This window comes from Hippopotamus amphibius, chromosome 3, assembly GCF_030028045.1.
Source record: "Hippopotamus amphibius kiboko isolate mHipAmp2 chromosome 3, mHipAmp2.hap2, whole genome shotgun sequence".
NCBI classification, from domain to species: Eukaryota; Metazoa; Chordata; class Mammalia; order Artiodactyla; family Hippopotamidae; genus Hippopotamus; species Hippopotamus amphibius.
The window spans coordinates 91,729,776-91,747,404 of NC_080188.1; the positions used below are offsets into that span (position 1 = coordinate 91,729,776).

Here is a 17,629-nt window from a genome sequence, read left to right on the forward strand (position 1 = left end):
CACACCAAAGTATATTTAGAGTTTCTCAAAACCTCAATAGCTGCCCTCATGGCATATTCATGGGCCTTTCAAAAGCTACCAAATCCACTGCACAAGACTGAAGGAGTCTTCTATTTTGTGGAGAATCAGAAGCTTAGAAAAATGATAATAAGATAGTTATTCAGAATGGTCATTTCATTTTCAATTTGGTATCAAGGTCAAATTTTACAAAGTCCTTTAAACTGCCTAAGCCTTTTTCATTCTGTTCCTTTATCCTAGAACTAGTTTCTTGTTGATATTGTGTAGTTTGTGCTAGATGGTCATAAATGAGGCAAAAAAATCTCCTATTTCCTTTTTCTGGCATTCAGTAAGTGAATGTTGAAGGGATACAAAGCCTTTCTGATTTGTTTGGGCAGACACATTGCAATTAGAAGAAATGTCATTTAGCTCACTATTTTTGTTTTAGGGTTTTTTTTAATTCACTGGGCTATTGGTTTTGTAGCTCTCTCCATTTATTTAGAGTCAAAAAATCCACTGAGAAGAGAGAGTTCTTGAATTATACATAAATATGTGTGTAAACATAAACACTTATATAACAATAATAATATAATGATAAACACTGATTGCAATGTATCACTTATTTTATGGTTTAGGCCTGACCACTGATTACCATGTCTAATTCACTGATTTGTATACTCCAGTTAGTAACTCATAACCTCATTAGAATACCCTCTTTCTTCTCTAATTCAAACAAAAACATTTATTTTTCAGCAGACATCCCATCCACAATTTGTATTTAATAATCATGAAACAAAATCAACAAAATTTTCATTATCAACACCACCTAAGCACTTCTTTCAATTAAAAGATAGTACTGGGTGGTGAAGGGGAAGCTGAGACGAAGCGCGAGAGTAGCACAGACATATATATACTACCAACTGTAAAATAGATAGTCAGTGGGAAGTTGTTGTATAACAAAGGGAGTCCAACTCGAGGATGGAAGATGCCTTAGAGGACTGGGGCGGGGAGGGTGGGGGGGGGGACTCGGGGGGGGGAGTCAAGGAAGGGAGGGAATACGGGGATATGTGTATAAAAACAGATGATTGAACTTGGTGTACCCCCCAAAAATAATAAATAAATAAATAAATAAAATTAAAAAAAAAAAAGATAGTACTGACAGCAGATAAACCATACCTTGCATTTAGTAACTCTCAGGCAGTGCAACCACAATAGGTGTTTTTCTTGCTTGCATAAAGTTTGGAAAAGAACATAAAAACCAGAGCACTTTGGAATGAGAAGCTTGGTATGTGGTCTGCTGGTCCAGAGGACCTGGAGGATCCACTCATTTTTCAGATCTAGTCCAGAAGTTACCATGTTCACCAAATGCATAGAACAGTAGTGTTTTCTGAATGGTGCAGTTGTTCCTGGCTTCCAGGACATATGCAAAAGAATCTTAAAAGTAAACATCTGATGTATGTTTCTGGTAGTTCTAGAGGGTTGGAATGAACTCCATTTCATAGAATGCACCACAATAACAGTAAGACGACCACAAGTGGTATCCAAGGCATACAAACCTAAAGGCAGAAATCTGTCCTCAGCACATGCCAAGAACACAGTACAGGATTCTACCTTCATTCATCAATTCACTGAAACATTATTTTCTACACCAAACATTTTTCTTCAGAAGTATCTTGAACATCTTTGACAATAACATTTTTCATGAGAATCAAACGCTACCTAAAATATGTACTTGAGAGGTATGAAAAGGTGGGGAAAAAGTGGGACCTAATGGTGATGAAAGGTTCTGAATACAGGGAAATTGTTTACAAATTCTTTGTCATTGTGTAATAGCTCCCAACAAAACCTGCCAAAATAACAGAAACCATGTGTGACCTGACACAAAACTGTCAGCCAAACAACAGCTGAACCAGGAGCAATTTCTATCTCTTTGTTTGCTACAAAAGTATTCAACAGTAAAAGAAACTGCTCTGCTGGGAATTATTTCCTATTTGTATGCTGTCCCTATAAGATGCCCCTGACCAGACTCACAATCGTTTTTACAAAGCCATTAAAATTTCCTGACAGTCACCCTAAATTTTCTTTGCTTTGCTTTATGCCATTATGTCTGATTTTAGTCTATTAGGTGCCATTTTACAATAGAACTCCTCTTTTTTCAGATTACATAGATTAATATTTATTTCTGTGGATATGCATAGTATGGGAATATTTTTCACATGAATTAGGCATTTAGTGGGATAAAAGAGAAGTTAAAAAATACCAGAGATGCAGAAGAAGATTAAGATAATACCTACTGATGAGGAAAACTGTCAGAAATTATATCAAAGAGTATCATTTAATCATTTTTATAGAAATGCATACTGCCATTGAGGGTGAAATGATTAATAAGATTTTAGAGCTAATGAGGAAGTGTCAGTAATAAAAAGACAACTATAGCTCATAATTAGTACTTATCTATTTCCCTTTGGGTCACTTCCATATTTCATTATGTATTTCCTGTGTATGTATTATCTTCTTCCAAAGTTTTAAGGGAATATAAGACATATCACTAGTGATGATGGGAACTTTGATTTAGCAATTAAAATTGTGTTGACACTTCCTGATCTGCTAAACAGAAGTTATAGTTTGAATTGATTGGGTACATATATATTCATCTTCTGCAGGACTTTGTATTTTTCATATATTGTACTAATGACCTATTAAAAATACTTTTCCCTTAAATCTCCAATTTCCCATCTTTCTTTCCTCCTTTTCTTCATTGTCCTCCTTGCATCATTCATGGTGAAGATGAATGGATTTGTCACAAGCACCTCCACTTCCCTTACATCCAACTCAAGAAGTTTCTGTCATTATTCCTTCTTCTCATCCTTTTCTCTAATCATGGTTTGTCCTCTATCCTTTGCCTGAAAAAACAATCTGTCTACATTTAATTTATAACTTTAGTTATGTCTCCAGGTGTGTTGGAACATTCATATGCCCTTGTAATTTAAGCAAACATTAATTGGATTCATCTGTTCCCCTTCAAATAATCCATCTAATTCTCTTTAGAGTTTGAACAAGCTGTCAGGAACCTTAATTCCATTTCTTGACCTTTTACCCTAAATTGTTCATACTTCAAACTAGCTTTTGAGATCTTGTCTCTCCCAAAAGAGAGATCTTGAAAAGTCACCAATGGCTTGAGAATGTGCAATCATTGGTCCTCAGTTCTTGTTGAGAAACATTTATTGAACACTTACTATGTGAAAGATGTCATGAAAAGCTATGTTTAGAAATAAAAACAAGAATGTGAGTGAAAGCCTGCTTTCAAGTTACTTATAATTTCTGCAATATTTGACAGTTTCAGACTTTTATCCTTGTAAGGTGAGAATCAGCAAACAGTGGCCACAGGCCAAATTTAAAGCACTTCCTGTGTTGATATGTGGTCTAGGAACTAAGAATGTTTTTTGGCATTTCTTAATGGTTGAAAAAAAATCAAAATAAGAATACCAGGTTGTGACATGTAAACTTTATATGGTATTCAGATTTACATAAATAAAGGTTTATTGGTAAACATCTATACCCATTCATTTAAATATTGTCTGTCTCAATGTCAAAAACGCAAACAACTCAATTGAAAAATAGGCAGAGGGCCTGAATAAGCATTTTTCAAAAGAAAACATACAGATGGCCAACAGACACATGAAAAGATCCTCAACATTACTAATCATCAGGGAAATGCAAATTAAAACTACAATGAGACATCACATCACACCTGTCAGAATGGCTATTGTCAAAAAGACAGCAAATAACAACTGTTGGCAAGTATGTGGAAAAAAGGGAACCCTCATGCAGAGTTGGTGGAATTGTAAATCGATGTAGCCACTATGGAAAACTGTATGAACCTTCCTCAGAAAATTAAAAACAGAACTACCGTACAATCTAGGAATTCCACTTCTGGGTATTCTTTGAAGAAATTAAAAAAATATGTTAATTTGAAAAGATATATGCACCCCTATGTTCACTGCAGCACTATTTACAATAACCAAGATATGGAAGCAACTTAAGTGCCCATCAACAGATGAATGGATAAAGAAGATGCAGTTTTACACAGTGGAATATTACTCAGCCATTAAGATGAATAAAATCTTGCCATTTGCAACTCATAGATGGACCTGGGGGCATTATGTTAAGTAAAATAAGTCAGACAGAGAAAGATAAATACAATATGATTTCACTTGTATGTGGAATCTAAAAAACAAAACAAATGAACAAACAACAAAATAGAAACAAAGTCATAGATATAGAGAACAAACAAGTGGTTGTTTGAGGGGAGGGGTGGGGGAATGAGTGAAATAGGTGAGGGAGATTAAGAAGTACAAACTTCCAGTTACAAAATAAATGAGTCACTGGGATGAAATTTATTGTGTAGGGAAATACAGTCAATAGTAATGTAATATCTTTGCACTAGGGCAGATGGTAACTAGGTTTATTGTGGTGAACATTTTGTATTGTGTAGAAAGACTGCATCACTCTGCTGTGCACTGGGACCTAACACAGTGTTGTAGGTCAACTATATCTCAAAACCAAACAAACAAGCTCATGGAAAAAGAGATCAGATTTGTGGTTACTCCAGGCAGAGAACAGCGAGAGGTGGAATTGGATGAAGGTGGTCAAAAGATACAAACTTCTAGTTATAAGATACATAAATACCAGGGATGTAGTGTGTAACATGATAAATATAATTAACACTGATGTACATTATATATGAACATTGTTTATGGAGTAAATGCTAAGAGTTCTCATCACAAAGAAAAACTTTTTTTCTTTTGTTTTGTATTTATATGAGATGATAGATGTTCACTAAACATAGTGTGATAATCATTCCATCATGTATGTAAGTCAAATCATTATGCTGTACACTTTAAACTTATACAGTGCTGTATGTCAATTATATCTCAATAAAACTGGAAGAAAAATATATGTTGCCTGTTATTTCATGCCATGAGAGCAGCTGAAGACCAAATGGATGGCGAAGCCTAAGATATTTACTATGTGGACCTTGCAGAATAAAATTTTGCTGATCTGGGTTCTAGGCTATATCCTAGCCTGGTTATCATTTTAATGCTATTAGTTAAAGTCCATGTTTAATAGCTTCTTTATCTGCTGTTCCCTAATTGTGACTTCAGGAAAGCCAAGCCTCAGACTTTGTTTTTCTGCTCTATTTATTTTACATTAAATTTCTCTAAGAGCTCATTCATTCTTTTTGCCTTATTATTATCATGGTTAGATGACAACCAGAAATTAATCTTTGGCCTTGCCATTTTCCAAGTCTTCCTACTTCCTTCTCTTTCCAGAAAAACTGTTGGATGGACTATTTGAAATACAGACAAAATAGAGAAAAAGAAAGTGTACTATATTAAGGAAGGATTAAAGTTGATTCTAAAATTAAATAGAAAAGAAATTTTAAAAGTGAAACACAGGCACACATCCAAGAGCATAGAGAGAGAGATAAATAGATGATAGATGATAGATAGTTACACAGATGGTATAAATAGATAGATGTTAGCTACCTGTATCATCTAGCTAAGGTGTGGTTTATATTAGTGAAGTTTAAAAAACTAAGCAGTTCTTTCTAACAGGCTATGGGGTGTAAAATAAGAAAGAATAAAATTGACAATAATAATTATATATAAACCTATGTATAGAACATAAGTATAGTTGACATGTAAAGTATTTTGTTTAAAAAAGTTGAAATGTAGACAATAATCTTTGGAATTCCAGGCCTAGGAGCATAGGGAACAAAAACACTGAAAAGGCAGGCTAATTAAACACTAATAGGTTAGGGTTCTCTGAGATGTAAAGAAAAGTAAATATCTGAACTCCTGCATAATATGGATTACAAATGCATTCTGTCATTTGCATAGTTGTCAATGAAAACAAAGTGGCAATAGTATTATAAGGAAAGCAGAAATAAGTATGCAACAAATCAGGTGACCTAAGATGTATACAGCCAATTTGGGTACCACATTGTGGGTTCATTCAAGGATAGTTTGTAGATCCTCCAGGATACAGAGTGAACTGCTGGGAATGAATGTTGAGTCAAAGGTGGAGAGAGACAGGGTGTGATGTTTAATAAATATGTAAACACAGCATTAAGTTTGAAAACTTCTAGATGTATTGTCAACCTGGTTCTCTCACTGATCTACTGATTGGGTCATTAACTGCTGAAAATAAATCGGTTTCAGTTGTTCTCATTGTTTACCACTTCTCCACCCACCAGATTGCTAAGACTGGCAGGAGAGTTCACTCCCTTGGAAGTAATTGATAATTGGGGAGAAAATAGGGCTTTTGCAAAAAGAAAAAAAATCTTACTCAAAATATATAACTGTAAAGGTTGTTATTCTCCAACAACTGGCTTGTTCTCCAGCTAGTGTGTTCTCATCAAAATTTCATAGAAACCAATGACCTCCCACAGTGACTAAAGAGCACATCACACATTTTATTAATCAGATTCCTTTTAATCTACATTTGGTATCCATATTTCCAACACCTATATGTCTCATTCCTAATTACCATGGGTCTTACTAATTTCTTCTTGTCTGAATTTCCATAGAATTTATATCTGGTGCCACATAATTTGTCCTTTAATCATGTACTATCATTCCTGCCTAAAATGTTAGCCTTTGCTATTTCTGTATTTCTACATTTCACAGACACACTGGGGAAGGTACAATATTTCCTCACTCAGTACATGTTCAAATGTCACTTGCCATAGCAAAAAAAAAAAAAAAAAAAAAGAAAAGAAAAGAAAAGAAAAAAAAAGGAGAGGGGATCAAAAAGCATATATTTCTCAAACATGATGCTAAACACTATGCCATGTCCTCCAAAATCACTGAGAAACCAAATTCCAGAGCGTCTTCAAAATATGGCCTGTGGATGGCTGTCAGTTGTCATAGCATTTGTTACCAAGTTGAGAATAGTACAGAAATGGAAAATAACCTTTAGAATCTAATATCTTGATATTGCCATAATATCCATGAGCGTGATCAGTGGACCCATCTCCTTGAACAGGGTTTAGACCAGCTTGGGTGTCTCAGACATGCCTGGAGGGTGTCAGGTTTCACACGGTGGAAGCTACTTACTGGTTAAAAAAAAAATAGATTGAGAAAAAAAGGGATTCTTTTCCATAAATAGTTTAAGAAGCACTGATTTTGAGCTTTCTTTTCATTTCTAGCTCTCTCTCTCTCTTTTAAACAACTTAAACAATATCTAAAACTCTTACAATCTTAATCTATTGAGTTAACTAGAAAAGTGAATGAAACACAACAAAATAGTGTTAATCTTAATAAATCCAATATAATATAAATAATTATTCTTGATGAGGATTTGTTCAGTTTATCATGAATCAAAGGAATGAAACAAGGGTTCTTTGTACAGAACTGAAATGTTTAGATTGGGATTCCCAGGATATTTTTTTTTTTTATAACCATGAAGAAATTATATATATATATATATATATATATATATATATATGTATAAGGTTTGTGAATACACTAGATATAATGTATTCTTTTAATCTTGCTTTGCAAAATAAAAAAGCCTAGATGTTACAATAACATATTAAACAATTAAATGTCAATGGCTATCTTCCTTATTTGACCATTTTTTTTAAAGACAATGAGGTTAAAGTACTTTCATCAATTTTTAATCAAGATCACTGCTTATAAACCAAGTGATACAACTGTTTTTTTCTACAATTAGATATTCAACTTATCTAATTCTAGTTACCATTTCATTTATGAAAATGTCATAAACAATCTAGTTTATTTTAGTCAAAGCATAAGTAGTCATGGCAATTTAGGGGCTGATTTGCTGTAATTTGGCCTAAGAAAACTGTCAGATAATATGATTTTGATTCTAGGATATCAAAGGTACAAAGACCACAGTATAGAAATTTTCATTCTTTTTTTTAACACAAGGAGAATGCATTTACGTCTTCCAGTGTTATAATAAAAATGGAGCAGATAACATTATACTATCATAAACTGAGGACTGGTTTCTCTTTAGCAACAATGTTTTAGAGAGATTAAAAAAAAAAAAAAAAAACGCAGGCTTTGAGGTCAACCAGACACAGATGTAATCCAGTTTTATACTCATATTAGCCATGTAAATACTCCTTTTAAGCTTTATGTCAATGGCATAATATTACCAATCACATAGTATTATTATATTTGTTAAATTAAATCATGTTTGAAAAGCTCAAATGATCAATACATGTAACCTGTTATTTTCATATAGAAAATTCACTATGGGCTACATTCAAGAAAACTATAATAGTCTACACATTTTTCATCCAAATATTTTTTTTTCTATTTCCCAAAATGTTTTGGAGGGAAGTTCATTGTGTATATTTATGAATTTCAGAAAGTTATTTTAAATACAGAATGATGGTTGCATATGTGGTCAGGAGCAATTATTTTTCCTCTTATCATTTGGCAGTTCTATGATATTGAGCTAATTATTATTTCTCATTTTCTTATCTAGAAATTGAGAGGATTAAATTAGAACATTATTGTTTTAATAAAAGAAAGAAAAATCAAAGTTATCTGAATTACTTCTACTCTGCTTAAATAGAAAATATTTTACCAGTTTATGGAAATATTGTATTAGGTCCACCCATGTTGTTGCAAATGGTAGAATTTCATTCTTTTTTATGACTAATATTCCACTGTAGGGTTTTCCAAGGTGGTGCAGTGGTTAAGAATCTGCCTGCCAATGCAGGGAACACAGGTTCGAGCCCTGCTCTGGGAAGATCCCACATACATGCCTTGGAGCAAAAAAGGCCATGTGCCACAACCATTGGGTCTGCACTTTAGAGCCTATGAGCCATAACTATTGAGCCCATGTGCCTCAACTACTGAAGCCCATGTGCCTAGAGTCTGTGCTCCTCAACAAGAGAAGCCATGGCAATGAGGAGCCTTTGCACCACAACAAAAGAATAGCCCCCGCTCACTGCAACTAGAGAAAGCCCACATGCAGCAATGAAGACCCAACACATCCAATAAATAAATAAATAGATAAATAAATAAAATTAAAAACAAAATATTCCATTGTGTGTGTGTATGTGTATATATATGTATATCAATCACAGCTTCTTTATCTATTCATCTGTTGATGGGTAATTTTGTTGCTTCCATATCTTAGCTATTGTAAGTAATGCTACAATGAACATTGGGATGCAAGTATCTTTTCAAATTAGTGTTTTTGTGTTCTTTGCATATATACCCAGCAGTGGAATTGCTGGATCATATGGTAGTTCCATTTTCAGTTTTTTGAGGAGCTTCTCTACCAATTTCCACAGTGGCTGCAGCAATTTACATCCCCACCAACAGTGTAGGAGGGTTCCCTTTTCTTCATATTCTTGCCCTCATTTGTTATTTGTAGACATTTTAATGATGTCCATCTTGAGAGATATGAGGTGAATAACTGGTTTAAAAATAAGTAAATTTGTATAGTGTTAAATTTCAAATGTCTGCAGAACATAAGAAAGAACTCTAGACATTTTGTAAATGCAGGACTGAATGATTTGCATGTTGGTTCTCCAGGTTCTTGTAAATGAGCCAGAATCCTGGCTGGGGATTGGTCCAGGTGTCAGTGGGCACTGAGAATCCAGGAACAGGGACTTCATGTCTATTGGAGAAGGCACACATTTAAATAACAGGGAGACCAAATGAAATATCAAGACCATAGTGTCACATTAGGTCCAAGAACCAGTAAATATTGCTCAGCAAAACATCCTTTAAATTGAAAGCTAACATAAAGGGCTAAAGGAATTAGACAAATGTGGGGGACATCAGGAAATGTAAATTCTATGGACTCACAAGGTTCATGATGAATCAACTCAATTAAATGGTAGTTTAGATAGTTAGAATTAAATATATACTTGTATTTAATTTTATTACCCAACGTGATGGACATTTGATTTGTACAGGAGCATTGGTGTTCTTTCCCAACTTTATTTAACAAAGCACAATTTGTAAGTTGGTTAGATGGGATTAAAAAATATCATTAAAAAATTCCTTTCTTAACAGGTAACACATGAGGTTAACTAACCACAAAGAAAAAAGAAGAAAAAAGAAAAATAAAAGAATGGACTTTAGTATGTAAGCCTGATTTTAAAATATTGCAAATGTCATTATAATTAGGACATCACTATGAACACTGATGGATAATATGGAAAGATGGTGGTTACTTCTTTCAAATACGTTCTGTATTCTAGTTTCTTTAAGGAAAAATAGAGAATATTTGCTTAAATGATCCCTTCCAACTATTGGTAAATAGACTCTTACGATTAAAAGATCAATAAAAAATAGGTTTAAATACCCAAAGTGTATACATCCCCCTCTACATCTTTTCTGAGAGCTGGATATCTAGCCTTTTTTAAAATACTTTGCAAAGAGGGAGACTTCTTTATAAAGTAGTCCTTTCAATTTTGGTTACTGAGCTTAAACCTTTGTAATTTAGAATCATTCAACTTGGTTATTCTTTTTTTATGAATCAAAAAGAAGAATCTGTATTAACTTACCAAGAAGAAACATCAGGTAAACTAATCCAAATAGATTCATTTAAAAGGTATTTTAAAAACAAGCAACTTTATTTTGATAGATTTAATTTCTCTGTTCTGATCATATTACTAAAACAAATACAAATTTTGAAATAAATAGTACCTATGAGACACCAGGCAGGCAAAGAAATGAATTCTACAAGATAGGATTGAAGTAAGAAGCCTGAAGTTTAGTTTTGGGGACCATGTTTTAAAAGCCACAGAAACTACCTTTAAATAGCTGAAGGACTTTCATGTAGAATTCTATCTCTTGATGCTTTGAAATTTTTATATTAAGATGGAGTAAATTAATTATTTCTTATTGTTGTAAGTCCATAGGACAAAGAGGAAGCAAAGCTAAACTTTTTAAGGAAAAGGTTTGAATGAGATGGAATATCAGAAACTATAAGCCCCCTTCATTTCTTTAAATGCATGAGATTTGATAAATGCACATTTTACAGATTTCTTTTGGGGGAACGTTAGTTGAGGAGCATGAGAGGTCTTATTGATTACCTTTTTAAGAATGCATATGTAATCACTCCCTGTGAATGGCTTACTCAGTCTTGTAACTATTTTAAAAACATTGACTACAAGCATAAATTGAGGTCGTTTTATGACTGTAGAATTCTCTACATTTATTCCACACAGCATAACATCACTTAGGAAATGAACTTTTTTTCCGTAGAGCATAAACTCAATGCAGATGGCAAAGTGTCATTTTGATCGACTTCTTCATTTCCCCATTAAGTCCGGCAGAGGGCACCTTATGTGGAAGGCATGCTTAACCATGTTTCCAAGACTATTATTTACTGAAAAAAAATTATTCTGAAATGTGGTAGATGCATCTTTAAAAATTATAAGGCTGGTTAGAGAATAATTATATGCATGTGTACTTTTAAACTGTATTGCAATTCACACAAAATTTTGATCCACATAGAAATGCCTACACTGAGTATCCTTGCATTTTATTTTTCAGGTCAACATATTAAAAAAGAAAAATTAGCATGCTTTATGTTATTAACTAGTTAATTATTATTATTATTGCAAATTACCTTATATTCTATTTCTTATAGGTATGAAGTGAGTGGATACTGGCCAAATAATTTATACACACATGTATTTTGCTATGTTTCTATCAATTAATATAAAAACCATAAAAATACAGCCATTTTAAAATCATATTTGGTAACCCTTCAGGAATAAATGTTACATTAAAATAATAATTTACCTCTGGACCTACCTTCCTTATAGGTAAGAAGACAGACCAAAGGTATATTTTCTCTGTCTTTTCTCTTTAAACTATATCTTTATTTATTATATAGTCTGCAGAATTACATTTTATGTTGTCTCTTTTTACTGACAAATCTAATAGGGGTTCTGCCATATTATCTGTCTGGGAAGAATTCTTGGGTAATAAAATGAAGACAGTTTTGAGTAAGAATTCACCAAAACTACTTCTGTGATTTAGTTCAATGCAAATTCTTTAAATGTATACAGATTATACAAGAAAACATGCTATTACTTTTTTGCATCTGTAAGTTTTCCAAGTAATTTCAAAAGTGAACTCTCAGACATAATTCCATTTTTGCAAAATTACATTAATAAATAACTGTATGCTGAAAATTATATATTAAAGTGACTTTCTAAATGAAAATTATACTAGTAAGCAGATTTTTAAATATGCAAAAAAAAAAAAAGAATTTTAATGGCCAAAAATTACAGCTTAAATAGTAATGGGATGAACAATAATTTTAGGTTTAAGTTTTGTTGTCCTTGTAATTCTTATTATATAGTTGTATCTTAAATATAAATTTAAGAAATTTAGAAAACATAAAATAATTATATGATAAAGTATATAGAGAAATGCATAACTGTCATTGTAAACTTTCAGCAATATTTTTTTTTAATTAGTGATTCAAACATTTAATAAAATAGACATTAATTTACTGTATTGTTTTCCTTCCTGCACAGCCTCTCAAATTATTCAAACCAAGATTAATGACCTATCTAAATATGAAAAATATATTAAAGAAATGACAAGCCTTCAGTGTTAAATTATAATTTCAACAACTATTGTTGAAATGTAAAATATAAACAATGAGAAATCAAGCACAGGATCAAAGTTAAAAAGAAATTTAAGAAATGTCAAGAAAACTAAGGACTAAGATTTCAATAAATCATCAAAAACATAAATCTAATCCTCAAAAACATAACAATAGTTATGTAGTTTTCAACATATTTAAAAAGAAGTAAAGTTAGGAATTGTGTAAGCAAAATTATCCTGCAGAGAGGAACATCACTAGAGGATATCTAATATTGATAATTCAAGAAATATCATTTCTGAGCCCGTTACTTACAGTGATTAAATGAAATTGCATGAAGATAGACTGGCACAATGTAAGGCATAATGTAAGAAGCTACTACATTTTATCTAAGCTTTTTGTATTATTTTATTTTTACCATGCCAATCTATTACTTGGAATAAGTCAACATGTAATTTTTGTGCATAAAACCCAATCTTAGACCAGAAACTGTAGTTTAAGAGACATAGGAGGTAGATTTATATGATTTTGTAAATCTCAAGTAAAATGTTTTCATGTTTAAATATATTTGAATGAATAATTTTTATGTTAAACTCTTCAATTTTACCCTTATAAGTCGCTTTTGAAAAATCTAAATTACTGTAAAGCATGTTTTTTTTTCTCAAGTACATAAAATGTTCTTTTAGATGTGAATAGTGAATCTTTATACCTCATATAAAAAATGTGATGCAGTAGATTGTCTGAGAAACACACATAATTCTGGTCACATTTATCCAAATAACTTGGCTGGTTCTTATTAGTAATCTCTTGAAGACTCAATATGCTGCCTTAGATGAAATTACTTGACCAAATTAACATGCTATACAACTCCATTAAAATACTGTTGCACAATTTACATTCTTCCCACGGCTGTCCCCCTAATGTTAGGTTTGCCTACTTCAAGTATAATAGAAGCACAATGTGAGAATTTCGTAAGAGTTTGATTTTTAATGAAAGATTAGTAGGCCTCTTTGAATCAGGGTTTCAAAGACCCAATTTCATAAATTTATTTCTTTTAAAATTTACAGCGTAATCTTCTAAGGAATAGTTAGAGGTAGTTTACATTACTTTCTTTAGGAAACTCTTTGCAGGATATCATTGTAACCACAAAAGGACAAAGCTTAAATTTTTATCCTTCTATAACTCTTTGTAAGTTAAGCCATGTTTGAAAAGAAACCCACTGAGAAAAGAGTAAGTGGGGAAATATTTTGATTACCTTTCTGAAATATACAGTGGTATTGAATTCAAAAGGGGAAATGAATTGTCTGCATCATATAAAGGGGTTGGTATTTTAGCAATTATTTTTGTGGACAGAGTTTGGAGAAGCAGTAATTGGATTAGAAACAGGAGATGCTGAAAAAGGAATCTGGAGCTATTACTAAGGGAACTGATAAATGCCCTGAAGGCTGCACTGCTTGAGGAGAGGGGAGCCCCAATAGAGAGTGAAGTGTGGACAGAGCAGAGAGAGCTGTGTTTCCACATTTCTAATCTCAGGTTCTATTTCCTGAGTATTTTGCATACTATGGATAACCTCTTCCTATGTACAAACTCCATTCTGATAAAGTACTAATCATGTTCATTTATAAAGGAAAGGTAATTTTCTTATGTGGAATTTCCAAGCCTAGAAAATAGACATTTTAGAGGTGATTCACATCACAGTTTCTGCAGAAACCATGTTCCTCTGGAGTTAGCATCAAGTTGCATTAAAACCAGAAACAGAATCTTTGCATCCCAAAATAAAAGACACATGCATGTGGGAATTCTCTGATTGCCCAGTGGTTAAGACTGCAGCTCCCACTGCCAAGGGCCTGGGCTTGAGGGCTTGATCCCTGGTTGGGGCATGAAAATCCCCCAAGTCTTGCACCATGGCTATATATGTGTGTGTGTGTGTGTGTGTGTGTGTGTGTGTGTGTGTGTGTGTGTATAATTCATAATAAGATTCATGTGATTTTCTTTCAAGCTCTTCTAGTCCCCACAAAAGAATAAATAACACCATGGTATGTAAGGAGAACAGCAGCTGGATCTTAATAAGTGAACAGAAGGAACGGAAGTAAAAACATATTGAAGATTAAAAGCGTTGTAGATAAGGTTAACAAAATACTTGAAAACCAGAAGAGTGAAAAAGTTGGTAATCTTGGAAAACCTTGTCATCTTTGAACCTGTAATTGAAACATTTTTCCAAACCCATTTCAGTTTGAATTCTGAAGTCATAAGTCTGGGATAGAATTCTTTTTGCTTGAAATTCATACTCACTGTAGTGACAAGATGAAATCATGTATACAACTAGGATAAATATAGCAAGAATCCTATCTAGTTAGGCTACATCACAAAAAAATGAAAACAGAGAGATGAAAGTATAAATAAAAGCATGTTCAATGAATCTTCAACCAACTCACTATCAAAAGCTGAAGCCTGATGTAATCTGACATTGCACCAAAATTGAATTTTTATTTAGAGCAAGCAAACAGCATCTTCTGAGAGATTTGATCAAATATTCTATATTTTAAATATTTCAGTTTTTATCTAAACGTTACTGGCCAATGAGTTGTATTAGGTATTGCACTACTGTCCTCTTAATATCAACAATGACTTTGAAAAATATTATATCTATGTTTAATCCGTGTTTTTTGGGGGGAGGAGTGATTAAAAAAGACTCATTTCCAATACTTATACTCAAGAGATTTATATTCTAAAATCCAGAAATACTAGAGGTTATGTTTACCCTGAAACGATTCAATGATCAACTATTCTAGAAAACATTTTCCACAAACACATTAAAAGAAGAACACTGCTTTGTGAGAATTGTAAAGTAAGGAGAAATATTAAGGTGAGGAGGGACTAGGATGCATACATCTTTAAACACAGACGATGCATAAAAGAAAGCATAGCCTAAGGCTCTAAGCTATGGAGTTTTCATTAAATTCATTTCACAAATGTTACTTGACTACCTACCATGTATAAGTACACTGGGAATAAAGATGCTAATCAAAGTCTTGAGTAATAGAGACAGTAAGATGTGGTGCATTGCTTTTTTTTTTTTTTTTTTTATGTCAGCTAGGCTATGACTAGTCCATGTTGTCCAGTTATTTGGTCAAGAACTAGCCTGATAGAAAATGTATAAACTACAAGGTCCTCCTGTACAACACAGAGAACTATATTCAATATCCTGGGATAAACCATAATGGAAAAGAATATGAAAAAGAATGTATATACATGTATAACTGAATCACTTTGCTGCACAGCAGAAATTAATACAACATTGTATATCAACCATACTTGAATAAAATAATAAAAAAAAGAACTAGTCTGGAAGTTGTTGTGAAACTATTTGTGGAAGTGATTAATGTTTAAAATTAGTTGGCTTTATAGAGACGCAGATGTAGAGAACAAACTTATGGATATCAAGGAGGGAAGTGGTGTGGTGGGACAAACTGGGAGATAAGGATTGACATATATGCACTATTGATACTATATATAAAATAGATAACTAATGAAAACTTACCATATAGCAGAGGGAACTCTACTCATTGCTCTGTAGTGACATAAATGGGAAGGAAATCTAAAACACAGTGGATATATGTATATGTATAGCAGATTCGCTTTGCTGTATAGCAGAAACTAACACAACATCATAAAGGAACTATACTCCAATAAAAATTAGTTGAAAAAAATAAATAAAATTAGTTTGCTTTAAGTAAGACAGATGACCCATCATAATATGAGTGGGCCTCATCCAATCAGTTGAAGGCTTTCAGATATAAGAATGAGGTTTCCTACAGAACAAGGAATCCTGCCTCAATGCTTGCACAGTGAAATCTGCTTGAGTTTCCAGTCTGCCTGCCTGTAGATGTCAGAATCAAGACCCCAACTTTGGCATGTACAAGTGTAGGTCTTTGCTGGCCTAATCTGTGGCTTTTGGATTCTAGACTGAACATCAGCTTATATCTGAATTTCCTGCTGCCTAGCCTGCCCCACAGATCACACACACATGCCGCTCCACCTACCAACAATGGAGCCAATTTCTTAAAATAAGGAGATGGAGACAGAAAGAGTGATGGAGATAGAGATACAGATACAGACATAGATATATTAATCCTATCTGTTCTTTTCTCTGGAGAAAAATGTTCTCTTGGCATAATACTCAGTTCTCTCATGAAGTTATTTTATAATTAGAAATGTGAATCTAGTAGACTGTGGCACCAGATAGCTTGCACACTCTGAAATGAACATCTTCTTGTGTTTAAACAGAAATAAAATAGCTTCACATAAGAAACACACTTAATTCAGCATTTATTCTCAAAGCATAATGCCATCAATTTTTCTTTTTTCTACTGCTGTTTACTTCTGTATTGTGAAAGTGTCTGTGTATACACACTCCAATTATTTAAGTTTATCACACATTAAGGAATAACAAAATAATGAAGCAATATGAAATAAAAGTTTATCTACCCTAGCTTTTATTTCATATATATGGTCTATAATAATTTTATGAGAAGTCTCTCTCTCTTTTTTTGGTATAATCAAATGCATCTATTCTGCTTTTTATAATTATAAATGGAGTGTAGTTTTAGCCAATTCTCCATTCTCTCTACTACTCTTAATGCTTTAACAATTATATTGGTCAGCTAAAATGCATTTGTATTTCAATTTCAATATCCAAATGGTAGAAATGTCATAAATTTAAACACACACACATACACACACATGCACACAATTTGATAGTTTCTCTCTTCTTTAAAATACATATCTAACTTTTGTTATACTTTTGGCTTAACTTTCCATTAGCATTTAGAAATATCTGTAAATTTTCATTTTATAGAAGAATGCTAACTTTCTATCCTTATATTTCTTTCTATTTTGCCACAGGCATTTCTAGCATAATCTCATGTATAGGATGACTGTAAGATTTCCAGGGGCTATGATTTGAAAATCATCAAAATGACTCTGATGCAGTCAATTAGTTCTTAAT

General features: G+C 32.8%; 1 protein-coding gene across 3 annotated transcripts in view; it reads right to left on the reverse strand.

Annotated features, from left to right (window-relative positions):
• Positions 1-17,629, reverse strand: part of FSTL5 (follistatin like 5) — an 803,737-nt gene that overhangs the window by 82,521 nt on the left and 703,587 nt on the right. The gene's annotated exons all lie outside the window — the stretch shown is intronic.